Source organism: Marmota monax, unplaced genomic scaffold, assembly GCF_021218885.2.
Source record: "Marmota monax isolate L192 unplaced genomic scaffold, Marmota_monax_Labrador192_F-V1.1 WCK01_AAM20220418_F8-fsc00064, whole genome shotgun sequence".
Classification (NCBI taxonomy): domain Eukaryota; kingdom Metazoa; phylum Chordata; class Mammalia; order Rodentia; family Sciuridae; genus Marmota; species Marmota monax.
Genome location: NW_026694542.1, coordinates 10,390,797 through 10,418,504, shown reverse-complemented (window position 1 = coordinate 10,418,504; position 27,708 = coordinate 10,390,797). Strand labels below are relative to the sequence as shown.

The following is a 27,708-nucleotide window of genomic DNA, read 5'->3' as shown; positions in this document are numbered from 1 at the left end:
AGGGGGGCTTTGCAACTGAGCTGAGCTACTTCCCCAGCACTTTTAAAAAATATTTTTTAGTTGTCAGTGGACTTTTATTTATTTATATGCAGTGCTGAGAATCAAACCCAGTGCCTTACACATGCTAGGCAAGCGCTTTAACCACTGAGCTCCCATCCCAGGCCCAGCACTTTTTGTTTTTTATTTTGAGACAGGATCTCACTAAGTTGCTTAGGGCCTTGCTAAATTGCTGAGGCTGGTCTTGAATTTTTAATCCTCCTGCCTCAGCCTCCCAAATTTGCTGGGATTACAGGCATGCACTTCCATACCTGAATTCTGGGCAACTCTCTGAAGCATGTTTTGTAAGGGAATTAATCTGATTCATAAGATTTAAGTGCTCGTGGCCTAACTCTCTTCCCCCACCTTTTCTTTTCTTTTCCACCTCTTAATACCATCATCATGGGACCTTAAGTTCCAGAATTTTGAAGGGATACAGACTATAGAATCTGTATTGATTTTTATGTCTGTGTTTTTAATCTACTTGGAGTTTATAAGGTGGATTTTAAACTGAATTTTCCCCTTGTATTGATGTCATACAACTCTTCACTCCATAGTCTTTTTATTGAGTTTGAAGTGCCATTTTTATCATAAAACAAATAAAGATACTTTCATAAGTATATTTTTGAACTGGTTCTATTCCTTCTATTTTATTGCTAATACCACAATTTTACTTATTGGCGTTATGCATTAAAAAAAAACAAAAATAAAAATAAATATAAAATAATTTTGAAGGATTGTATATTTAATGTTTTAAGAAAAACTGTGGCACCAGTCTGACTCCTTGGATTCACATCTCTGCTCCATGTTTTCCTGTCTGTATTTAAATTTTTTAGATATCTGGGTCCTGGGTGGGCTGCTTTATTGTTCATTTTAAATTTTATTGTGTTATATATGACATATTTTAGCAGCTTATATGATAATGGGCTTTTGGATTTTTTAAAACCAAGTACATCATTAGCTTTTTTTTTTTTAATGCCTTTATTTTATTTATTTTTATGTGGTGCTGAGTATCAAACCCAGTACCTCCCACATGCTAGGCAAGGGCTCTACCGTTGAGCCACTGCCCCATTTAGCTTTTTTTATTTTTTTAAAATTTTTTTAGTTGTGAATAGACACAATACCATTAATTTTTATTCATTTATTTTTATGTGGTGCTGAGGATCGAACCCAGTGCCTCACACATGCGAGGAAAGAGCTCAGCCACTGAGTCACAATCACAGCCCCATCATTAGCTTTTGTAAATATTCTGTGTATGAGAACAAAGTGGGAAAAGGCTACATTGCTGAAAAGAAGAGGAGTACTGGGCAGGGGGGGAAAAAAAGAAGAAAAAGTTCCAACCTTTTTCTAATTACTAACATGCAATACACTGCTTAGTGGTAGAGCGGTTGCCTAGCATGCGTGAGGCACTGGGTTTGATCCCCAGCTCCACATAAAAATAAACAAAATAAAGGTATTGTGTCCATCTACAACTAAAAAAAATATTTAAAAAAAAGAAGAAGGGGCTGGGGATGTGGCTCAAGTGGTAACGCGCTCGCCTGGCATGTGAGGGGCGCTGGGTTCAATCCTCAGCACCACATAAAAAAAAAAATAAAGGTGTCCACCGAAAACTAAAAAGTAAATATAAAAGAAAAAGAGAGAGAAGAAGAAGAAGAGGAGTACTTAGCAAACTAGAGATCAGAATACCTTTTCTTTACATGAGAAAATCAGTCTTATATGTGAACATAAAATTGTGGAACAACAGAAGAGGAACTGCTTCAGGGCCACTTGAAGACTGACAAAACCAACAATAAGAAAGACTCTTTTAGGTAGAGTAGGAAAAACCTAGTGATTTTCAGCTGGCCAGGGAAGGTGACTTTATAGTCATGACATCAAAAACTTCAGAAGGGCTGATAATACATTTGAAAGGGACCATAATTGTATGTCCAATAAAACATTAAGGATCTGCTATTTTCTAAATATCTTACTTTTGTAACGAATTGGGAGGCTGAGGCATGAGGATTGCAATTTTCAGGGCAACCTCAACAATTTAGACTGTATCTCAAAATAAAAATAAATAAAAAAGACTGGGATGTAGCTTAGTGGTAGTGTGTTTGCCTAGTATGTGTGTGAGGCCCAGCACCCGCAAGGGGAAAAAAAAAGAAGAAAAAGTTCAACCTTTTTCTAATTACTAACATGCAATACACTGCTTAGTTGGGGCAATGCTAATTTCTTCATTAGTTCAAATTTTATCTGAGATCACTGCTTAAAGCTATGTGATCTTGAAAAATGTGTTTAATCTCTGTACCTCAGTTTTCTTACAAAGTGGAGATAAAAATGAATCTTTCTTTTTAGGGTTGTTATGAGAGTTAAATGATACATAAATAATGCCTACAGAGGTGCTGTGTGCACAGTATGAATGTATTCAGTATGTTTAAGTTACTGTTACTGTGTGATTAGCTTTCAAAAATCCTGGGGAATACAAGGAACAGAAATGGTGATTATAACTCCATTTCCTTTACAACATGTTGTAGAAGAAATTTGGCAGGGAAAAATAAAATCTTCATTTCAAGATTAGTTATCTAGCACTATGAATAAAGGTGATTGTTGTGTATGACTTTAGAATGAATATTACCAGAAATAAGAAATAAGAAAACATAAAATCTTTACTTTTAGATTAAAGAAACAAGCTCTTCCCATCAGTTAATCCAAATATTTATTGTGTGACTTGTCATGTACTATGGCTAATTTATCTTCTAAAAGCTTACAGTCTAGTAAGTTAGAAGAGAATCAACACAAAGACAGTAAAATGAATCAGACATTACTTTTCAGTGTTCATATATGAATACATGACTAGTGTAACTCTGCATCATGTACAACCACAAGAATGAGAAATTATATCCCATGTGTGTATAATATGTCAAAATAAACTCTATTGTCATATAATTCTAAAAAGAACAAATTAAAAAATTTTTTATAAGAATAAACACAGAAAGACAAAGATTAAGCTCTGTAATAGAACCAAAATCAAAGTGCTATGAATTATAGGGAAATAAGAGAACATACCTACCTAGAGAATATTGTGATTTCTGAAGGGGCCCAAGTAAAGCTTCCCTCATTTTTGCTGAAGTTCTAGACAAATGGAGAAAGCAGGAGTGGCATATGGGGGCCCAAATATTAGTTTCATTACAGTTGAAATAAGGTTGGAGGACATGACTTTAAGTATGTGAGCCAAGTTGTACCTGTTAACTGAAGGCTATCAGGTAGATTGATGGCTCCCCATCCAAGCAGTGCTATCTTGAATCAAACTTCACTATGTGCAAGAGCGAGCCTGACCCTGGAGAATACTTGTTTAGAAAAGGTAGAACCACAAAGCTTCTTTCTTCTATGATTTACTAGTCAGATAGTTCACTATATTCAATAAATAAGAAGTTCAGAGTGTAACTCAGTAGTAGAGCATTTGCCTAGCATTTCAGTCCCCAGTGCCACAAAAAAAAAAAAACAGATTTTATTTATCTAAAATTCTTCTTTATCTAAAACAGTAATAGGAGAGGGACGCCCTCTAAAAAAAAATCAGAGAATATTTCATAGAAGATAAGACATTGGAGCTAAATATTTTAAAAATGTGTAGGTCTCTAGATAGAAGGTATAAAGACATAGATTAGAAAGTTCAGATATATTTGACAAGAAGTAGTCTAACTGAACATTTGAAGTTCTCAATTTTAGTTTTATTAACATTTGGGATTTAATTATTAAATCTGAACATTTAGTTCTTAAACAGTGATTGGCTCATTTTCAAAGGTATTTCACTTAAAAGATTATCAGAGTCAGCCCTTTCTGGTTTTAAGACAGAAAAGTAAAATTATTTCCAGGCTCTTTATGAAAATTACCTAAGAGCAGGGTACATAATAAGATTCATCTTTTAAATTTCTAGCCAAACATATTCCTTCTTGTGTGGGAAGAGAGAAAAGAGAGCAATAGTAAGTGACATAGCATAGGAAAGGAAGGTCAAACCCCAGTGCCTATGGAAGAGATTACTGGCAAGATACAGATCATGATTTGAGTACCACAGAAGGCTGGGATAAGATGAAGACCTAAAAACAACATTGTTTTTTGAAATTCTGTATTGGGAGACATCCTTCTCAGTACTCTCCCACTTTACCCATTCTGAGTGGTTGAGTAGTAACTATCAGCTTTGTTTAGGAGATTTTTTTTTCTCTGAAAGAATTGACTTTGAAGAGGTCAGAACTCAGGACTCCCATGTCCAGAGGAGAATGAAACTAAGATGCCATGATGAAAAAGGGAGACAGGAACCAAATAAGTGAGATGTCTATTCTCTTGTCCAGTGGAACTCCCATTCTCCTTCCCTCATCCAGTTACTGAATGCTGGGCAGCCAGGTAAAAGATTAGAGCATCTTCTGCACAAGAAGAGAATGTCCTCTGCATTTAAAAATTTTGTTTATGCATTAAACAGGATTGTAGCTGTTTATTTTTTAACCCATTTAAACATGTTTTTGTTATATAAGCAGACTTCTTCACAAAATTATTCATAACCAAACTATAGAACTGTTCAGGTTTTAGAAAATCTGCAAAAGCCTAGAGTTAATGAAATGGGAAAAAAACAAGGAGGGGGCTAACTAATTAAGGCAACCAGCATTTTTTTTTGAATATTTTTTGTTGTTGTTGTAATTGGACACAATATCTTTAATTTATTTTTAAATAAAAAATCTTATTTATTTTTATGTGGTGCTAAGGATCGAACCCAGGGCCATGCCCATACTAGGTGAGTGCTCTACCACTGAGCCACAACCCCAGCCCCATGACAACCAGCATTTAAAAAATTGTACCATCATAAATGCTTATCTAAAAGCCAGGTGTGGTGGCTCATGCCTGAAATTCCAGGGACTTGGGAGGCTGAGGTAGGAGGATTGTGAGTTCAAAGCCAGCTTCAGCAACTTAGCAAGGCACTTGCAACTCAGTGAGACCCTGTCTCTAAATAAAATATTAAAAAGGGCTGGGGATGTGGCTCAGTGGTTGAGCACTGGAGTTCAATTCCCAGTACCAAAAAAATAAATAAAAAATGCATATCTAGCATGCTTGAGTAACCTTGGATTCAATCTCCAGCACTGCAAAACAAAACAAAAAACAAAAAAGGAATGCATATATATTTTTGAAAAATATCTTCTGTATGTGTGCTAGAAAAGAGTGTTTCTCTTTCTCTCTCTCTCTCTCTCTCACACACACACACACACACACACACACACAGGATTGTACCCACAATGCTAGGCAGCAAATGTTCTCCCATTGAGCATATCCCCAGGTCCTGCCTTTTTTTTTAAATTTTGAGATAGGATGTAATTAAATTGCTCAGACTGGCCTTGAACTTGTGATCCTCGTGCCTCAGCCTCCAAAGTAGCTGGGATTATAGTCATGTGCTATAGTGCCTGGTGAAAATTGTCATTTTCCTAGAGTTTTTTTCCCCCTCATCTTGGATCACCACTGTTTACAATTAGGCAGTTACTGCCAAAGAACAGAGTTATCAAGCCTGTGTTCTAACTCATAATAAAAACTTTCAGTGATGACAATGGCCTGCCTTTTCCTGAATCTACATTTATTTTAATTTTGATACTTTTTTTAAGAAAAATAATGGTAGATATATACCTATCTTAATTTTAGTAATTCTGTAATCCTTATGTAAATTATACTCATTTATTTTTTCTTGGTTTCCTTTTTGGTAAAAACTTAAGTTTATCTTGCTCAAGATCCTTCTCAATATAATAATCCAGTCTATGTGGGCTGGGGTTATGGCTCAGTGGTAAAGAGCTTGCCTAGTGCATGTGAGGCACTGGGTTTGATCCTCAGCACCACATAAAATAAATAAATAAAACAAAGGTATCATGTCATCTACAACAACAACAACAGAAAAAACCAAAATTCAGTCTATGATATCCTTAATATTGAGAAAACTGAGTGACCAATAATGGGGAGAGCTTACTTCTCTACAAATTTATTTAAGCCAAATCTGTTTTAATATAAATTTTCTCCATTTTTTCTAGGTTGGCTATCAGAATTCTAAAGGACAATTCTTAGATATCTAAATGCAAGATAAAACAATTCTAATATTCTTTCATTTTACAATTTTAATGTCTATACCTTTTTCTCTAAGGTTCCATTTACGAATGTTTCACTATACTAGTATTTATCCTTTCTTTTTTTATAATAATTTTTAATATTAGATGGACATAACACCTTTTTTCTATTATTATTATTATTGTTGTTGTTGTTAATATTATTATTATTTGGTACTGGGGATTGAATCCAGGGGCACTTAACCACTCTTTTTTGTGTTTTATTTAGACACTTAGGGCCTTGCTAAGTTTCTGAGGCTGGCTTTGAACTTGTGATCCTCCTGCCTCAGGGTCCCAAGCCACTGGGATTACAGATGTTTGCCACCATGCCTGGCTATTATGTTATTTTTATGTAGTGCTGAGGATTGAACCTAGTGCCTCATACATGCTAGGCAAGTGCTCTACCACTGAGCTACAACGCCAGCCTAGGATCTATTCTTTTAATGATATTTACCCTGTCATTTTTGTCTAATGTGATGTTAAGAGTTACTATTGAGCATCCAAAATAGAATGGTAATTACCTACCTGTTTTTTGTTTCCCATTAGTGTAGACTGAAGTTTTAATTTTTTCTTTTAAAATTTTTAAAAGTCACATAACAAGCTCATGATAAACTAAACTCAAGTTTTTTGTTGTTGAGAGCCAAAGTTTAATCTGAATGACACCTGGCATTTTTGCCAGAGGGAATGATTGAAAGGTGACCCTGCTCCAGGAATATGGTGGCTCCTGGATTAGGGCGGATCCTGCTAGGAATTTGGCTGCTCTGGGATTAGGGTGGATCCTGCTAGGAATAGGGCGGATCTGGGATTAGGGCGCCCACTACTTTGAAGTTCCTGTTGAGTTCTCCCAGGGTTCCATGAGAATTGGCGCATGGAGCCCAGTGGAGGGAGTGTGTTCCTGGGAAGTGTTTGTAGAGTGCCGGTCAGAGTTTCGGGAATAAAGAGTTGCTGTTTGAACCTACAAAGCTTTGTGGCCGCTCGGTTATTTTGTGCCCAGCCAGACTGCTGCATTTGGTGGCCCGTACGGGAAACGCCTGAAGCTTGGAGGTAAGTGAAATTGCTTGCCCCTGAAGGAGAGCGAAAGAATGGGTGACCATTTCAAAAAGCAATGTGTTCTTATTTTGATTTATTTTGTTTTTATTTCAAGTTGCCTGTCCCTAGAACTTTCTCAGGCAAACTGGGGAAAATGGTTGGCTCAAGGTTTGAAGTTGTTCGCCCCTGAGGAACAGATAGAGATAGAACACAAATGCACATGTCAAGAAAATAGAAAAACTGATACAACGATTTTTTGTTCCATTCTGTTTCGGTTTTAACTTATTGGGTTGCATTATCTTTATAGTAGATCAGAAATTAGTAAAAAACAAACTGAAAGAATGTTAAGTAAATTGTTAGAGGTTCAGAGTATAGTAGATAAGTAAAAGAGAAGGTCTCTCAAGTTAGTCAGACAGAAGAAGAAAATTTAAAGGAAAAGGCTCTATCAAAAAAAAAAAAAAGTTACAGGGCTGGGGATGTGGCTCAAGTGGTAGCGCGCTCGCCTGGCATGCGTGCGGCCCGGGTTCGATCCTCATGCACCACATACAAACAAAGATGTTGTGTCCGCCGATACTTGAAAAATAAATATTAAAAAATTTAAAAAAAAAAGTTACAACAGGAGGCTGCTACTAACACCTTTCTATCACCAGAGGGCATAAATGTCCAACCAACAGCTCCATCTATAGAAACAACATATTCTGGGGGGCCCCCAACCCCTGTAGTTGATAGATGGGATCCTAAAACAGGACCTCAAAGATTAGCATGCCCTGTATTTGAGCAGACAGGCAGGCAACGAATTCACCGTAGTTTAGATTTCAAAACAGTGAAGCAACTAAAAGAGGCTGTAACAACCTGTGGTCCCCAAGCACCCTTCACTGTAAGCATGGTCAAATCCATTACCAACTTGGACATGACGCCAGCAGATTGGGCTAGCATATGTAAAGCTTGTTAAATAGAGGGCAATATTTGTTATGGAAGGTTGCCAATAAGGAATTTTGCATAGAGATGGCTAGGTGAAATGCAGCAGCAGCCAGTTATCCTCAGAGAAATCTAGATATGTTGTTAGGACAAGGACCTTATGAAGGTCAGCGGCAACAAATTGAATATGATCCTGCCATATATTCACAAATTGCTGCAAATGCGGTTAGGGCTAGAAAGACTTTACAAGGACATGGAAATTTACAAGGTCAATTATCTAAGGTTATACAAGGAGCTAATGAACCTTAAGGTGAATTTGTAGATAGGCTTATTCAAACAGCTACCAGAGTTTTTGGGGATACAGAACAAGCAGTGCCATTCATTAAACAGCTAGCCTATAACCAGGCAAATCTTTGGTGCAAAGAAGCCATTAGACCATGGAAACATGAAGATTTAAACACATGTATGAAATTATGTAGAGACATTAATGAACAAGGGCAAATCTTGGCAGCTGCAGTACAACAAGCTTTAGATGCCAGGCTAAAAACATGCTACAATTGCGAACAAACAGGACATTTTAAAAGGAATTGCCCCATAGGAGGACGGTTTAACAAAACTAGGTATCAAAGGGGTAGAATACCGGGTATTTGCCCACGATGCTGTAGAGGGAGACATTGGCCTAATGAATGCCTTCTCAAACCACCATAGAGGGTACTCCATTATCAAAAAATTGACAAGGACCAAGTGTTTACCCACGATATCGTGGAAAAAAGCATCGGGCTCCATTGCCAAAAAACGGACAGGGGGGCCCAATGCTCCGGGGCCCACGACCACAAATATACAGGGCAATGGAGGAACCCAGCAACACCAAAGACCTACCTGGTCTTTGTTTCCCATTAGTGTAGACTGAAATTTTAATTTTTTCTTTTAAAATTTGTTAAAAGTCACATAACAAGCTCATGATAAACTAAAACTCAAGTTTTTGTGAAACGGGTTTCCTGTTTTATGTTTATGTAACTGGTGAATTGTTTAAATTCAAGATTTTAAAACTTACTTATCTTCAGTTTCCTCTTTTTGGAATATTTTGAATTCTAGTCCTGTTATCATCTTGTTGGAATATTTTGAGTTCCATTCCTATTATCTGATGTGTTTTGTGATGTGATGTCCACAAGATTAATAAATATACCATCTTGATTTTAGTCAAGACATTTAAAACTGTTGCATGGTAGTTTTAGATAAACATGGATGTTTAACCCAGTACAATCTTGTTTCCTTTTTAAACTAGTACTCAAATTATAATAAAGGAATAAAAGAAGCATGAAATCATGGGGACAAAAATGAGTGGAAGAAGAAAGCATGATAGATGTGAAAGTTCAGCTCTTCTTTTGAAGGGATGTGACTTAGTGGTAGAGTACTTGCCTAGTATGCTCATGGCCCTGGGTTTGATCCCTTGAACTGCCCCACCCCACAAAAAAATAAGGACAGAAGGGTGTTAAGTGACTTAGCCAATAGGAGAAAACTATACCCTCAGTTTTTTGCAGAATTCTGTCAGTAAGAAACAAGTATACCTAATAAAATCTCCAAAAGGACTCAGGACTTGTTCACAAAAGATCTTATATGAGACAAGGATAAGCTTATATATAGTGTATAAAACGTATAGTTTATGTATTATAAATAATGTGTATAAGTATAAATATATAGATTTGTCACAAATAACAAAATTAATTTTTTATATAGCATGTATAAGCTTATACGTCAAGGATAAAGTGGGTATAGTGACTGGTGCCTATAAATCCAACTATTTGGCAGACTAATGTTAGGAGGATCGCTTGAATCGAGGAGTTTGAGACTGACCAGCTTGAGCAACATAATGTGAAACAATGATGAGATTTGAGATTAAAAGCAGGCAATAATTAAAAGTTTTATATGAAGTGGTTAAGTCTTGGGCAAATTCCTACTTCTCCCTATTTCCGTTTTTCTTCTGAGGAAATGGAGGTTAGGATTCTGGATCCAGGAATATCATACATGTGAAGAGGTTATAAGAGGTTAGAATGCAGGCCAAGGAAGCTAAGTAAATCTGCATATGGACTATGGATCATTGAAATTATAAAGAATATTCATTTACTTTCTTAACACTGGGAATAAAGTAGATGCCAAGGATAAACAGATAGTTGAGAAAAGCCTTGCCTAAAACAGAGGTCAAAAAAGCAAACAAAAGAAAAAGAAACAAAATCACAAGGGGAAAAAGGGGTGGGGAAGTAGTGGGGAAGAGGGGTAATACACTCTAAAAAATGAGATATTGCATCTTCAAATGGGCAGGGTGTTATTTTATAGAAATCTTTCAATGGATAAAAATTACTCTTGTGCTGGGATTGTGGCTCAGCAGTAGAATGCTCCCTAGCATGTATGAGGCCCTGAGTTCAATCCTCAGCACCACATAAAAGTAAATAAATAAAGGTTTTAAAAAAATAAACAAATAACTCTTGAAAATAAAACATGTAATAACACCCTCCCCCAACAGTAGAAAGTATGGAAGTAGGATGCATGGAGAAAGAACCATAATGTAATTCTCAAATCTCTTTGTCTTTTTATATTTAAAAATTTAGTTTGTAGGGTGTTCTAAATCTGTAGGGTGTTCTAAAAATTTCTTGCTCATTCCATTGGAATGCTAATTAATGTCAAATACCTAATTAAATCTTTATTTATTTATTTATTTTTGTGGTGTGTGGTGCTGGGGATTGAACCTGTGCTTGCACATGCTAGGCAAGCAAGCACTCTACCACTGAGCCATATTCCCAGAACTTTTTTAGGAATTTTTTCTGTTTGTTTCTAATAGTACCACTGTCTTGTTTATATGACCCAAGAGATCTAATATATTTACTTGGTCTATTTGATACTACTTTCTCTTTTTTTCAAAGTTCCACCACCCCACCCCACCCCCCACCCCCTTTTTTTTTTTTGGTGATACTGGTTATTGAACTCGGGGGCACTCAACCACTGAGCCACATCCCCAGCCCTATTTTATATTTTATTTAGAGACACTGTCTGAGTTGGTTAGTGCCTTGCCTTTGCAGAGGCTGGCTTTGAACTCGAGATCTTCATGTCTCAGCCTCCCAGGCCGCTGGGATTACATGTATGTGCCACCACACCCAGCTCTTCCCTTGTTTTTTAAAGAATATTTGTTTTTATTTAACTTTTCTTTCTTTTGGTTCCTTTATGAATCTAAACCGATTTCTAGCATTCAGTTAAGAAATCTAGGGTAGTATGTATTAGTTTCTTATGTTTTCTAAAGCAGAGAAATACTTCTCTACAAAGAATAGCATTGATACATTAAAATAATGTTGGTTTGGAAATAGTTCCATAGCACTGAGGTGACTTAGAATGTGTATTGAAGTGTAAAATGATTATCTGATTATGTCTTGGAAAATTCCATGGATTCTACTAGTTTTCAATTTCTGGCACACCTACTAGGATTTGTACATGAAGACATGAAACTGCTTTCTTATTTTGGAATCTGAGATTGGATTAAATGTTTGCTGATCCTGAGTCATCCCATTGTTGTCTTCCAGTATCTACTTCTTGTTATTTCATATGTATGTAGATGAGGTAGATGGGAATAGAGAAGCAGTGGATATGAAATTATATTACCACTGTGAATTTTTAGTTTTTCCTTTTACTTCATAATATCAAAGGAAGTTTTATAGGGCATAGAACATTTTCAGAATTGAGTAGTAGTTCAACCTGAGATCCAATTATATCTAGGAGTTCATGAAAGTACATGGAGTCCAGAGAATGTTGCTGAGGATGGTTAATTCCAAATAAATAGAGGAACTGCTCAAGAGAAATCAGAATAAAAGTATATAGATACTTTATTCTGCTGAGAGAAAAGAATTAGGAATGGCCATAGTTTTTGGTTAAAATGGACAAAAACAGAAGTCAGCATAAAAGAAAACTTGGGATGTTGAGTCAGATGTTAGAAGGTGCCAAAGAACAAAGTTTGACCTATTAAGTAATATGTCTGTTTTCTAAATGTATTTTTCCCTTGGTGATTTTATCTAGAGATATCTTTGTTAGAAGATAGTTTATTTATGACATGGTAATGCAATGGTGATAGTTTGCTTCTAAAAAGTAGTGCTATTTCTATTAGAGACAAGATGTTGGGTGGGGAGATTATAAATTTATTTTGTTTTAGATTTACTTAGCCATACAAAACAGTTTTCCCTTTTAGATTCTGGCAAGAAAATCAGCCAATTGGAAAAACATCTGGTGTTGGTTGAGTGAGGGAATGGCATAATCAGTAAAAATTACTTATAAGAAAAAATATTTTTTAAAAATTTCTGCAGCTTCAACTCTGGATTTTTTTTAATAAAAATTCTTACTTTATCCCCAGAATTTTTCTTTCACCGGTATTTGACCCATGTTAGCTACCTTTTTTAATCTGTTGAGATTGTTGAGTTGGGGGTGTGGCTTGCCTGGCACATGTGAGGCATTGGGTTTGATCCTCAGCACAAGATAAAAATAAATAAACAAAATAAAGATATTCCATCCATCTATAAGTAAAAATATTAAAAAGAAAAAGTGAGATTGTGAGTCATAAACTTTTCAATACATAGAACCTTTTTTTTTTTTTGTACTGGAGATTGAACCCACTGCGCTTGTGTGTGTGTGTGTGTGTGTGTGTGTGTGTGTTTGTTTTAGTATATTTTTGAATTATTTTTTCCCAGCCCTTTGTATTTTTTGTATTTTGAGACCAGGTCTAATTAAGTTGCTTAGGGGCTTGAACTGGCCTTGAACTTGTGATCCCCTTACCTCAGCCTCCCAAGTTGCTAGGATTACAGGTATGCACCACCATGCCTGGCAAAAAAAACTGTTTTTGCAGTACTTGCTGTCCAGCAGTTCCTTAACCTTAAATCCTATAATTTAGTTGCTTAAAACAATGATTAAGCCTGGAAGTTCTGCTTATCTCTCCAAAAGGTCACTCATGAGATTGCAGTCATCTGGTGACTTGACTGGTGCTTAAATGTCTAAGAGACCTTTTATTACAGTCCAAGATCTCAGCATTGCTGGTTTTGTTACTTCACATGGGGTCTCATCATTCAGAAGGTTAGTTTAGGCTTTATTAACATGGCACTAGGAATGATTCAAGAGGTCAGACAAAGCCTTAGTGTTTCTTGAGGTATAACCTTAGAAATCACACAACATTACTTTTATCATATTCTCTTGTTCAGATCAATTGTCATGGTCAACCTAGATGTAAGGAGTGGAAGGAGCAGCAAAACTGTATTGCAGGAGTTGGCGCTGTGGCTCAGTGGTAGAGCACTTGCCTGGTATGTGAAGCACTGTTTGATTCTCAGCACCACATAAAAATGAATCTTAAAAAAATGGTTAATCAGGGGGCTCAGGATGTGGCTCAAGCGGTAGCGTGCTCGCCTGGCATGTGTGTGGCCAGGGTTCGATCCTCAGCACCACATACAAAGAAGTTGTGTCTGCCAAAAACTAAAAAATAAATATTAAAAAAAAAAAGGTTAATCAACAAATAAAAAAATTTTTTTAAAGAATTTCTTTAAATAAAAAAAAAGACCATTTTGCAAAGGGGCATTCTCGCATTGTCACAGAAGATATGGTTTGTTGCAGGCCGTTATTTATTATTTTTATTAGTATGTATGAAGTTTAATTTATAAATACCTTTATAAAAAATGCAAAAAGACAGTAATGTTCTGGATTATCTGTAAGTAGAATGAAATCTTCTCTTTTTAATATTTTGTTTTAGTGGGGCTGGGGCTGGGGCTCAGTGGTAGAGCACTTACCTAGCATGTGAGAGGCACTAGGTTCAATTCTCAGCACTACGTATAAATAAATGAATAAAATAAGGGTCCATCAACATCTAAAAAAATATAAATAAGTAAATAAATATTTTGTTTTAATTGTAGTTGTACACAATATTTTTATTTTATTTTTATGTCGTGCTAAGGATCGAACCCAGAGCCCCGCATGTGCTAATTGAGCCATCTACTGCTGAGCCACAACTCCAGCCCCATAAAATGAAATTTTCATTAAGAAAAGTTTGCTAGAGCAATTTTTAGAACAATGGAACTAGATTTTTAAAAAATTCTTCCTTTTTTATTGGAATTAATAATTTGATTTGTTGAAGTAGTGTTTCCAAGCTGTGATATGATAGATGGGGTTGTGTAGAAAAATAAACCTCATACAACAGTCAACACAGAAGACTTCTGTGATCTCAAAAGGGGGGATTTCTCCACCCTAGCAAGTGATCAATGAGTTCTGTAGTGTGTGCACTGGATGTCCTCTGATTGAATTCGTTTTTTTTTTAATGTCCTAAATTAACTTTTTTTTTCTTTTTTACATAATTTAACCTTTATTTATTTGTTTTTAATGTGGTGCTGAGGATCGAACCCAGGGCCTCACCCATTCTAGCAAGTGCTCTCTCTCTGAGCCATAACCCCAGCCCTGAATTCAGTTTTGATACTATCTGGAGATAGCATCAGATGAGGAAGACTGGATCCCAAAACTGTTTCCATCTCACCCACTCTTCAAATGCCGATTGCAAGCCACAGGTTGTTTCACCTAATGCTTATGACCAACTGGCTATAAACCAGCCCCAGGTTGTTCTATCTAATGCTTATGACCAACTGACTATAAACTAGAGTTCCCAGTACCCCGTCATTGGGTTCAGTAAGTTATTTGAACAGCTTACAGAATTTAAGGAAATACTATTTACATTTACTAGTTTATTATAAAGGTTATTACAAAGGATACAGATGAGAGATGAACAAAGTGAGGTATGAGAGAAGGGAGGCAGAGTTTCCATGCTCCTTCTGGTTTTGACACCCTCCAGGAACCTGTATATTTAGCTATTTAGGAGCTGTCCAAACCCTGTCCTAGGGCTTATGAAGACTGCGTTACGAATGCGTGGTTGGTGAATTCTTGGCCATTGGTGATCATCTTAGCCTCCTCCTTCCTTCCTTTCTTTCCTTTTTTAAAAAACTATATTGTTAATGCTGGCCTTGTGATTCTTCTGCCTCTGCTGAGTTACAGGCTCCACTGTGCCTGGCTCCATTTAACCTTTGTATCCTCTCTCCTTCTCAGCTGGGGTGTGGGTTTGAAAGTCCCAATCCTTTAATCCATCCTTATTATTATTATTTTTTTGGTTGTAGATGGACATAATACCTTTGTTTTGTTTATTTATTTTTATGTGGTGCTGAGGATCGAACCAGTGCCTCACACGTGCCAGGCAAGTGCTCTACTGCTGAGCCACAACCCCAACCCCCAAACCTTATTTTCCAGTGACTACTTCCTATTCTGAAGTTACCTAAGGTCTGCCAGCCATGAAATTCACCCATTAGCATTGGAAAAGAAACTGTTATATAGGAGATTACAAGAATTTTAGGAGTTATATATGAAGAAATGGGGAGAAAGACCAAATGTTTATTTCACAATATAACATGGGTTTATTTTAGTTCCAGCAGACTGGAAGCACAATATGACTTTTTCCACATTACCAGTTTCCTCTTAACCATGGATATTCGAGTTACAGTACCAAGCTCAAACTAGAAATACAGGATGCCTGGTGAGGCGTAACTTAATTTTCTCCAGCTTTATTGGGATATAATTGCCTAGTAGGGGTCATTATTATAAGATTCTATCACATTTGACTTCTGGCTCCAAAGATTCAGATTCTAACCACATGTAAAAATTATCTCCTCCCAATGTCTTATCCCCAAACAAATTAGTTTGAAGACCTTTTACTTTGTTATCTGAATCAAATTTAGAGGCAGAGAAGGCTCCTGAGATATAATTTTTCTATCCAGAGATTTATAAATTAAAAAGTTATCTACCTTACATACCCAACATACAATGGTGGTGTCACCATAAGGTGGTTCAAGGTAGTTTCTCCAGAGACAGAGGAGACCTCTACTCAGACCTTCCAAGCTTTTGACACATTAAAGAAAAGAATTTAATGACTCATCAGGTTTTAACAAGGCAAAATAGCTTTATTAGAAGAATGTGAGCTATCTAGAATCTGAAGCCCCTCCCCCCCCCCTTTTTTTTGCTACTGGGGATTGAACCCAGAGGTGTTTTACCACTGAGCTACATCCCCAGTCCTTTCTTACTTATTTTAGAGTCTCTCTTAAGTTGCCAAGAGCCTCACTACTGAGGCTGACTTCCAACTTGCAGTCCCCCTGTCTTAGCTGGGATTACAGGTGTGCACCACAGTCCCAGGCTTGAAGCATATCTCTAATGGACCTTCAAGAGTTTTTATTCCAGTGGGTTAGAAAGAAATGAACAGAGTGTGCCTTATACATGAAGGATGTTCATTTGGGTGTAAGGGTTTTATACAAACTATAACATGCAGTAGTAAAGATAAAAAGCACCCAGTCTTTGGGCTTTCAGTTACCAGAGGTCAAAGAAAACAAACACAAGAGATTATCCTGATAAAATACAGTCTTTGTTAAGTCAGTTTTTTGGTAAATGTTATTAAGAGCTGAAAACCTTGTTGTTTTAAGCATAATTAGACTCTGTGCATTTTACATCAGTATATTTTGACCTTAGAAAAAGCCTTTTAAGTAATTTTTTAAAGGTTTTTTTAGTTGTAGATTTTATTTTATTTTTATGTGGTGCTGAGAATTGAACCCAGTGCCTCACACATGCTAGGCAAGCACTCCACCACTGAGCCACAATCCTAGACCCAATAATTTTTTGAATTATACTTAATTACATAAATTTTCCAGTATTTGGCCTTTACAGATCTTCTATATCCAATTGTTTATATCCTTTTTCCCCCTCTCTCCTTTTCCCATCTTGGAACAATCTAGTTATTTTATAACAATAATTTCACTTTGTATGTAAAATCTTTTCTAATCCAAAAATATTCTCTTCTTCTTTTAACTTTCCTTTCTAGAATATATCCCCGAACCTATAACTCTTCGTTGGTTTTATTTTGCCTTAAAATTATTTAAATTTATTTTTTAATTTTTTGGTACCAGGGATTGAATCCAGGGTCACTTAACCATTGAGCCACATTCTCAGCACTTTTTTTAATGTTTTATTTTGAGACAGGGTCTTGAGAAATTCTTAGGGCCTCAAAGTTGCTGAGGTTGGTCTCAAATTGGAATCCTCCTGCCTCAACCTTCTGAGTCTTGGGATTACAGGCATGTGCCACTGTGCTGATATAAATTTATATCTTGAAACAGTCCTTACACAGATCTTAAATTTAGAGAAAAAAAATTACTTCTTTCTTAATAAAATAACATATGCTTTTTATAGTTTCTTTTTAAAAAATATTTATTTTTTAGCTCTAGTTGGACACACAATGCCTTTTTTTTTTTTTTTTTTTTTTAATGTGGTGCTGAGGATCGAACCCAGGGCCTCACATGTGCTAGGCTGAGCCACAACCTCAGCCCTTAGTTTTCTTATAGCTTATTGTTTTTGTATTCTTTGCATGTGTTATTAGAATTTTAACTCAATAATATTGTAATGAAGATTCAGGAAGAAAGCAATCTTAAAATGTTTTTTTTTTTTTTTTGTACCAGGAATTTAACTCGGGCACACAACCACTGAGCCATATCCTCAGCCCTATTTTGTATTTTATTCAGAGACAGGGTCTCACTGAGTTGCTTTGCACCTCACTTTTGCTGAGGCTGGCTTTGAACTCAATCCTCCTGCTTCAGCCTCTCAAGCTGCTGGGATTACAGATGTGCGACACTGCACCCAACTTTTTTTTTAGTTGTAGTTGGACACAATACCTTTATTTTATTTATTTATTTATTTGTTTTTTATGTGGTGCTTAGGATGGAACCCAGGGCCTCACCCGTGCTAGGCGAGCACTCTACCACTGAGCCACAACACCCGCCCCTGCACCCAACTTTAAACTGTTTTTCATATGTATGAAAACATACTTGATAGACCCAAATATATTGTTTTCTTATAGACTTAAAGAAGCTGAATTTATATCTAGTAGTTAATGCTTTACTATTTTAACTTACTTGTAAATAACTTTGATGTTTTCTCTAATATATACATTTATAAATACTTCTTCCACTTATACCTTAATTTACCTATTTTAACAGCTATTTTTATTTTTAAAAATTATTTTTTAAAACTTTTTTTTAGTCATTGATAGACCTTTATTTAATTAATTTATTCTTATGTGGTGCTGAGAATTGAACCCAGGGCCTCACATGTGCCAGGCAAGCACTCCACCACTGAACTACAACCCCAGCCCCTTAAAAATTATTATTATTTTTTATACCTTTAATTAATTAATTAATTAATTAATTTTTAATGTGGTGCTGAGGATCGAATCCAGAGCCTCCCACATGCTATGCAAGCGCTGTACTGCTGAGCCACAACCCCAGCTCCTAAAAAGTATTATTATTTTAAAAAAATTGGTTTTGGTTGTAGTTGACACTTTTATTTATTTATTTTTATGTGGTGCTGAGGATCGAACCCAGGGCTCTGCACGTGCTAGGTGAGTGCTCTACCACTGAGCCACAATTCTAGCCCCCTAAAAATTATTTTTAATAGCTATTTTTAGGTAACACAAAATGAACATGTATTTTGTAAGATTTACCCAGGTCATGTGATCTAAAAGCATTTGTGTATGTTTTCTTAATTTATGAGGACTTACGTGTTCATAAGGCAGTTTGGTACCATAGAAACACAAACACACATGTAGACATAATACATAATACCCACATGTACATATACTTACATAAAAAATAGAAAACAAAGATTTTATAGCTTTCATTTAGATTCATCATTTCCCAGTTTTCAAAAAGTTAAACTGTTACAATTATTACAGCAAACCAAAATGGATCCCACAGATTTTTAGAAAACAGAACAAAGACCTCTGTCATGGTTTAATTAGTTTGTAATTCAAATCACTTTCTAAAACAAAAACAGTGTGTTGTAGATATCTATTGTGTGACATAGTGAACAATAAGCATGAAAGATTATAGAATAGAGGACATACACATAGGGGAGGCCCCTACAGTTGGGGATGGCCAACTTCAGTGTCATGGTTGACACTGAGGATGGTTCAGGTGACCACTTGTTTTCCGTGAGACAGATCTAGGTCCCCACACTGCTTAGTTAATTGGTGAGACCCTGTTTCAAAAAATAAAAAGAGCTGGTGGATGCAGTTTAAAATGTCCCTGGGTTCAATCTGAAGTACCAAGGAAAAAAAGTCAGATTTTCTCACTTTTCAACTTATATTGAGGCCATGTGGTATTATAAAAGAAAATCAGTCCTTTTTTTTTACTTTTTAGGATGTTAACCTCAAAGCACCTCCGATACCCAGTGGCGAACCTGCCAGAATGGGTGAGGTGTTACTCAGTTTATTTAGCTTGTGTGTGAGCTAGAACTTCGACCTTATGTCTGAGAGGAAAGAGAAACAATTGCCTCCACCTCTCAGAGTGATTCTGTTTCACCAGAGGCAAGAGTGCTTCTGTGGGCCAAGCTGTTGAAAATTATGTTGCATTAGAGGTCAGGCATTTCTGGACTTGAGGAACATTTTAGCACCCAACTATCCTTGGGGCCTTAGGATCCGCTGAACTTTCTCAGTGTCCTGTAGGATCCACCAAATCACATTTTCAAGGGCCTGAAGAAAACTCTGTTTACAAGAAGGTTTAGTTTATAATTTGTGATTCTCATTTCTGATCTCAAGCAGGTAAGCACAATTACTCATAGGGGTTAACATAGCAACAAAACAAATATCCTGAAGTCTTTCTCCAAATGCTGTGGCAAGGGTGTTACCTATTAGGAGATGTCAGTAGCAGATGTGACCCTCTGGTCTGGAGATAAAAATAAGAGAGAGAGTGAAAACATACTTCATCTATCACTGAGTAGGATCTTGTGGTATCCATCAGAATGAGAGTGATGAGGACAGTGATAAAAATGTTCTGCTTTTCATTTATCATCCCAAATGACCCCATTTAAAATGAGGTAAAGGATAACCACAAGACATCTCCCCTGTAAGTTATCCTAAATCCTCATGTGTAGGATTTCTAAAATAAAATGTGACTAATTCCCCAGGGGCATACATTTTTTAAAAAAGAAAAATGACCTTCAGATATCTACTTGCCAGATGGGAGGCTGGAAAATTGCAAGTTCAAGGTCAGCCTGTATAACTTTTAGTGAGACCCTGCCTCAGAAAATGGACTGGGGATGTAGCTCATTGATAGAGCACTCTGGGTTCAATCCCTAGTACTGCAAAATTAAATTAAATTTAAAAGGTGGATGGGCTAGGGCTGTAGCTCAGTGGCAGAGTGCTTGACTAGAATGCGTGAGGCACTTGGTTCGATCCTCAGCATTACAAAAATAAACAAATAAAATAAAGGTATTCTGTCCAGCTACAACTACGATTTTTTTTTAAGTGGTGGAAAAGAGCCAAGGGGGCCTTAAAGTGGGATCCCTGCTGATCATGGTCTCCCAAACCTTGGAATATCTTTTTTGTAGGGGGCAATAAGTAAGGAGTAAAGAGAGGAAGCAGCAATGTTAAAACTACTGCAGAAGAAGGGTAGCAGACTGCCCGAGTAGAAAAGCTTGCCTGTGTTTAGAAAATACACAGAGAAGGAAGAGAGGTGAGTATGAGGAACAGAGTTAGAAGAGAGGATTATTTGCCATTCCGCTAATTATCTGGGGATCTTTGTGTTTTAGATCATTGTGAGTGCTGGTTTTGTTTCTGAAGTTCTCACCATAGGGCCAGTCTGTTGTGTCTAGGGTGTGTTCTGCCTGTTTGATGAAACATGAGGTTGCTCAAGACACTTAGTGATCAGCCATCATACGTGTCTTCCCAGATGAACTCGTTAAATTCTTTCTGACCTAGGAACAGGTAGTGTTCATTTGGGACTTTTCCTGTCAGGCACTTGCATGACCTGTAATGCTCCATCCTAGCTTCTCCTGGGTGGGTTGGAGGAAGTGAGTGCTCTTCTGGTGTCTTTATAACCAGTGTTTATTGTTTCCCTAAGCTGGAAAAGGGAATCTGCAGGATTTTAGGAGGAAGAAGGGAAGGAGAGAGCATGCACACTAGTGAACTCTGCTTGACTAGGAAGTGTGATTCTCAGTCAAACCCCTAGGATGGCCCCATCATCCATGTGGTGCTTGGATCTACTTCATATAAGGAACTGGTCCGCCACCCTCCAAGGAGGGGGAACCCTGATCACTTGGGCAGTTTGAAATTATACTCTGTGACTCTGAAGAGGAAGAGTGCCAGAAAAAGAAGTTGTTTCTTATGAGAGTACAAGTAAGGCACTTCCGGTCACTCACTAGGAATCTACTACCCTCAGTTTACCTCCTGAGCTGACTTGCCAGACAAATGTCACCATAAGGGTATTTGAGGTGCTCTCTCTAAGTGGCTGCCTTTTAGACTCTGACATGTCGCAGGAAGGTCACTGCATCAGGTTTTAACAAAGAATAAGAGCTTTATCAGAAAGTGAAAGGTGAACTTCTATTTAACATAGTCCTTGAAACTCTGGCCAGAGCAATTAGATGAAATAAATTAAAGGGATATGAATAGGAAAAGAAAAACTCAAAACTATCATTATTTGCCCCACAAAATAATTCTATTCTTAGAGGATCTGAAAAATTACACCAGAAAACTTCTAGAACTAATAAATGAATTCAGCAAAGTAGCAGGATACAAAAACACCCATAAGTCAAATGCATTTCTGTACATCAGTGACGAATCTTCTGAAAGAGAAATTAGGAAAACTACCCCATTTATAATAGCCTCAAAAAACAAAAACGAACAAACAAAAAAACAAACAACTTGGGAATCAGCTAAACAAAAGAGGTGAAATACTAGGGAATTCTCAAGAAAGAAATTAAAGAAGACCTTAAAAGATCTATCAAAAGCATGATTCAGATTTAATGCAATTCCAATCAAAATCCCAATGACATTCCTCATAGAAATGGAAAAAGCAATCATGAAATCCATCTGGAAAAATAAGAGACCCAGAATAGCCAAAGCAATTCTTAGCAAGAAGAGTGAAGCAGTTAGCATGACAGTACTACAGAACCATAGTAACACCAAAACCAGCATAATATTGGCACCAAAATACCATTGTAGACCAATGATACAGAATAGAGGACACAGAAAAACCCACATAAGTACAGTTATCTCATACTGGACAAGGGTGCCAAAAACATATATTGGAGAAAAGATAGCCTCTTCAACAAATTGTGCTGGGAAAACTGGAAATCCATATGCAGCAAAATGAAATTAAGCCCCTGTCTCTGTCCATGCACAAAACTTAACTCAAAGTGGATCAAGAACCTAGGAATTAGACCAGAGACCCTGTGCCTAATAGAGGAAAAAGTAGGCCTCAATCTTCATCATGTTGACTTAGGCCCTGACTTCCTTAACAAGACTCCTAAAGCACAGAAAATAAAATAAAAAATCAATATATGGTGTGGATTAAAACTAAAAAGCTTCTTCTTAGCAAAGAAACAATCAGATGAAGAGAGAGCCTACAGAATTGGAACAAATTTTTACTACATGCACATCAGATGGAACACTAATCTTCAGGTTACATAAAGAACTCAAAAAAATCTAACATCAGAAAAACAAATAACCCAGTCAATAAATGGGCTAAGGAACTAAACAGACACTTCTCAGAAGAAGATATACAGTCAATCAACAAATATTGAAAAAATGATCAGCACCTCTAGTAATTAAAGAAATGCATATCAAAACTACTCTAAGATTTCATCTCATTCCAGTCAGAATGCTAAGTAAGCCAATCCCCAAAAGTGAAAGGCCAAATGTTTTCTCTGATAAGTGGATGTTGATCCATATGGGGAGGGAGGGAATGGAAGAACTTTGGATAGGGCAAAGGGGAGGGAGGGGAAGGGAGGGGATGTAGGGGTAGGAAATATAGTAGAATGAGACAGACATCATGTATAATGACACAAATGGGTGACAGAAAGGAAAAATTGTGCTCCATTTGGGTACTATGAGTTGAAATGCATTCTGCTGTCATATATAACTAATTAGAACAAATAAATAATTTTAAAAAATAAAGTGAAAGGTGAAGATACATATTATTAGAGCAGAGTATAGGCTAACTCCAGTGAGACATATTTTAAGGGTCTTAGGTTTTTTTTTTTTTTGTAAAGTCACACTTGCTTGGCTGGTTTTGCCAGTAACCTTAGATTTAAGCACACTGGGCTTTTTCTCTTAAAGGAAGCTTTGCAAGAGGTGGGCATGGGAAAGTGTATGGGAGTGACATCCACCTGATAAACTCAATTCTTGGATCATGGATCACAAGTCATTTATGGTGATCTGGTTCTCTCCACAATCTTCAGGTTGTGGTTAACCTTGTCTTCTCCTATCTGGATAACATTTGGAATTTGCCTATATTATAGGTTTCTTAAAATACTTCTTCTTTATTTTCATCTAATCTGAAAATACACTGTGTAGGCAAACAGTGCATGCAAGCTTTAATCAAAATAAGGCAGTTTTCATTATGAAGAGTAAATTTACAGCAACTCTTTTTTTTCTGTATAGCCATTTTATTTTTTAAATACATGACAGCAGAATGCATTACAATTCTTATTACACATATAGAGTAGAATTTTTTATAACTTTGTATATAGAGTATGTTCATGACAATTCATGCCTTTATATATGTACTTTTTTTTCATTACAATTCTTATTACACAAACAAACCACAATTTTTCATATCTCTGTTTACATATAAAGTATGTTGACACCCAATTCGATTCTTCATACACGTGCTTTGGATAATGATGTCCATCACCTTCCACCACCCTTGCTAATCCCCTGCCCCCTCCCACAACAACTCTTTAAGATTTGTAGATTTCTCAGAAATTTGGGAGTGACAAACCTGGAAGAAAAATAGATCTAGAGAATATGTGTGATAATTGGACTTTTAGATTTACAGCTATAGTTTCTTTTCCTTCTCTTTTGTCTGCTTTCTACCTACCTATAATTATTGTATTATCTCTCAGTGTCACAGACATAGACTAATGACACAGACATTCCCACTCAAAAGAGAGAGGAAAGGGAGGCACATAGCAGTTGTTGATATATATCAATTCTGAAATCCAGGTGGGCACATGTTATTAGAATTACCTACTCCAGGAACCAGAGATTTTCTTTCATTCGGGGTCATCTTCTGCTCTCAGGATTATTGTTTCCTAATCCATTTTTCTGTAGTTTTGTCTCTGTTTTCTGAGAAGTCTCCTTTTATATAAGAAAAAGTCTTACAAAGCCAAATACCTGGGGCTGGTGTTGTGGCTCAGTGGTAGAGCGTTTGCCTGGTGCGTGCAAGGCCCTGGGTTTGATTCTCAGCACCACATAAAAATAAATAAATAAAAATAAAGGCTTTGGGTACAACTAAAAGAAATAAATATATTTTTTAAAAAGCCAAATACCTTTCTCATTATACTTACTTATTATAGAAAATTGGGTTTCAGAGGCTGCTTTTCATTTTGAACTGTACCTTTTAATCCAACTGGTACATATTTCTTGTAAATGTTATGGAATTTTTATGAATCTGATTTGTTTATTCCATGTTCCAAAACTATACTATCTATAACTCAAATTTGTTATAATTTAGATATGAGATGTACCCCTGAAAACTCATGTGTGAGACAGTACAAGAAAGATTAGAATTGTAATGATTTTTTTTAATATTTTTTTTTTTTTTAGTTTTCGGCGGATACAACATCTTTTTTTTTTTTTTGGTATGTGGTGCTGAGGATCGAACCCAGGCCGCACGCATGCCAGGTGAGCGCACTACCACTTGAGCCACATCAACAGCCTCCGTAATGATTTTTTAAAAATATTTATATTTTAGTTGGACACAATATCTTATTTATTTTTATGTGGTGCTGAGGACCGAACCCAGGGCCTGGCATACGCTAGGCAAGCGCTCTACCGCTGAGCCACAACCCCAGCCCTAGAATTGTAACCTAATCAGTGTATTGATCCACTTGTGGATTCTTTTGGCATCTAGGATGTAGCTGGCAGAGGTTGGGGGGTATGGCTTTGGATAGGATTTTGTCCTTGGTAAGTGGAGCTCTGCTTCCTGATGGCTATGTTTTGAGCTGCTTTTCTCCTCCATACCCTTCTTCCATGATGTTCTGTTCTGCCTCACCTTGGGCCAAGAGCTCTGGAGTTGGCTGACAGTAGACTAAGACCTCTGAAACAGACTGTGAGTGCCAAATAAACTTTTTCTTCTCTATGTTGTTCTTGTCAAGCCTGAAAAGGCTTGACAGATTTCTCTGTACTTTGGGCCCTGTTAGGATATTGTGGCATAATTTTCTTAAGCACTTTTTTCTAGCTGAGTAAATCAACTAGGTGAGGTCTTAAAAGGAACTTAAACACCTTTAATCAGATATTTACCCTGAGGGCATTTCTTATTTTGAGACTTAATGATTTGAGAAAAAGAAGGATAGTTTTATTTTTTATTCTAGGAAGTGCTATGCTGTTCTTCAAATTTCTTTGCAAACAGTGTGGTTTAATCCTTATCTCTTATATCACTTTATCATATGCAGTTAATAGAGTAATGGCCTACTGCAGAACTCTCCACAAACTCCTCCTTATAGCATCATCACCATAGCAGCTGTGTATGCTTGGCTTTTCAGATTGGTTGGTTGATGGTTCCTTCTCTGATCTTTCATCTCCCTCTTCTAAAGTTCACTTCTCTAGGTCCTCCCAAAATAGTGTTATGGTCTAATTCTTACAATTAATCACTGTTTCTTAATACTCAGGTGGCTTTGTTGTCAAGGCTAAACCCTGCTTGATACAGAAATTGCTAATTCAGAAATGGGGTATTGCAAAAATAAAACCCTGAAGTATGGCGCTGGCTTTGGGATAGGGTAGCAGACACAGACTGAGGTGAAGGGTGTAAGAATAGTGGAAATTACTATTGGAATCTGGGAAAAGGATGACCCATCTTATATAGCTGTGAAACAACTGGTTAAAACATTCCCTGCAGTAATAACTAATGGTCTGGGTAAGGAAATTTATAGGCATTATTTTGAAAATGCAAACTGGCAGTTTTGTAATTTGAAAGTATGCTTACTCTGTTTTGTGTTATATAACAGAAGATCTGGGGCTGGGTAATTCATAAAGAAAAGATGTTTCTCGCATATGCTGAAAAGTCCAGGCTTGAGTGGCCTTATCTGGTAAGCTTCTGATGAGTGCTGACTGTCTCAAAACATGGCAAATGGCCTCAATATGGTGGGATCACCTAGGAGAGATCAAATTTTGAGAGAGGAAGAAAGAGAGCAGAAAGGGGCCAGGCTTACTCTTTTATAACTACCCACTGCACTCCTGCAAGACCTAATTCACTCCAGGACACCAGCATTAATCTCTTCACACTAGCAATCATAACCCAACCTCCCTTCAGGGCCCCACCTGTTAGTGATTCCATCCCTTGAATATCACTGAATAGGCAACAAAGCTTACGCACCTTTGGGGGACACAATTAAGCCATATTGAAATCATAGTAGCCTCTTAATTGGGAGATTATGGAGAGGTCTGTGGGAGACTATTATTCTGTGTAGCTGTTATTGCTTTTATCCTCAGCAGTACTTTGGGGACACCTGTTGGTCAGCAGGACCAATATTCAGAAAGAAATCTATATGTAGAGCAGAGGACAAAATGGAACTTGAAAGCCATTCCCTGCATCTGAATATAGAAAGATTATTAAAATCTATTCAATAGTGCCTCACTCTGTCTTCTAGATCTTATTCCATTTTTGTCTAACTACTATCCCAAATCATATCAATGAGATTTCTAGGAGATATTGGTTCCAACCTACCAAATTGGCTCTGCACAGTCTACCACCAAATGACTTTAAATATTAAAAATTTTAAACATTGAAGATGTAAGAAATATACCAGCATTTTTTAAAATCATTTTTTATTATGGCAAGGTAAAATAAAAAAGAGCCAGGCATGATAGCACACGCCTGTAATCCCAGCAGCTTGGGAGGCTGAGGCAGGAGTTTCGCGAGTTCAGTGCTAGACTCAGCAATGGCAAGGCACTAAGCTACTCAGTGAGACCCTGTCTCTAAATAAAATACAAAATAGGGCTGGGGTTGTAGCTTAATGGTTGAGTGCCATTGTTCAATCTCTGCTATTCCAAATAAATAAGTAAAATACATAAATAAAATAAAAGTTAAAAAAAATAATACCTAACAGCTGGACTCCTATAATCTCAGTGGCTCAGGAGGCTGGAGCAGGAGAATCGTATGTTTAAGACCAGCTTCAGCAATTTAGCAAGGCCTTAAGCAACTTAGTCTTTGTCTCAAAATAAAAAATAAAAAGGGCTGGGATGTGGATCAGTGGTAAAGCATCTTTGGGTTCAATCCCCAGTACCTTCCCCCCCAAATAACAGCAACAACAATAAGGTGATTGATCAAGATATCGTCAGCTACATAATGCAGTGGAAACAGATCCAGAATTAGTTCAGGCAAGTTAATAAGCATGAAAATCTACAAAAACAATATCAGCAACCCCCTGGGGGGTGTAAATCAGAATACGGGCATTGTTACATTATCTGTAATGTCATATCTTAAATACAAAAAGTAATAGACATGAAAATAAATAGAAAAATGTGATT

The 27,708-nt window shown here is 36.8% G+C and overlaps 1 protein-coding gene across 4 annotated transcripts in view; it reads left to right on the top strand.

Annotated features, from left to right (window-relative positions):
• Positions 1 to 27,708, top strand: part of Fbxl20 (F-box and leucine rich repeat protein 20) — a 111,072-nt gene that overhangs the window by 14,816 nt on the left and 68,548 nt on the right. The window contains exon 1 of one of the 4 annotated variants that reach the window (XM_058571579.1): positions 23,000 to 24,864. The exons of the other annotated variants lie outside the window; for them this stretch is intronic. The gene's annotated coding sequence lies outside the window, so the exon portion shown is untranslated. Of the gene's footprint in view, positions 1 to 22,999; positions 24,865 to 27,708 lie in introns of those variants that run through there. 4 annotated transcript variants of the gene reach the window in all.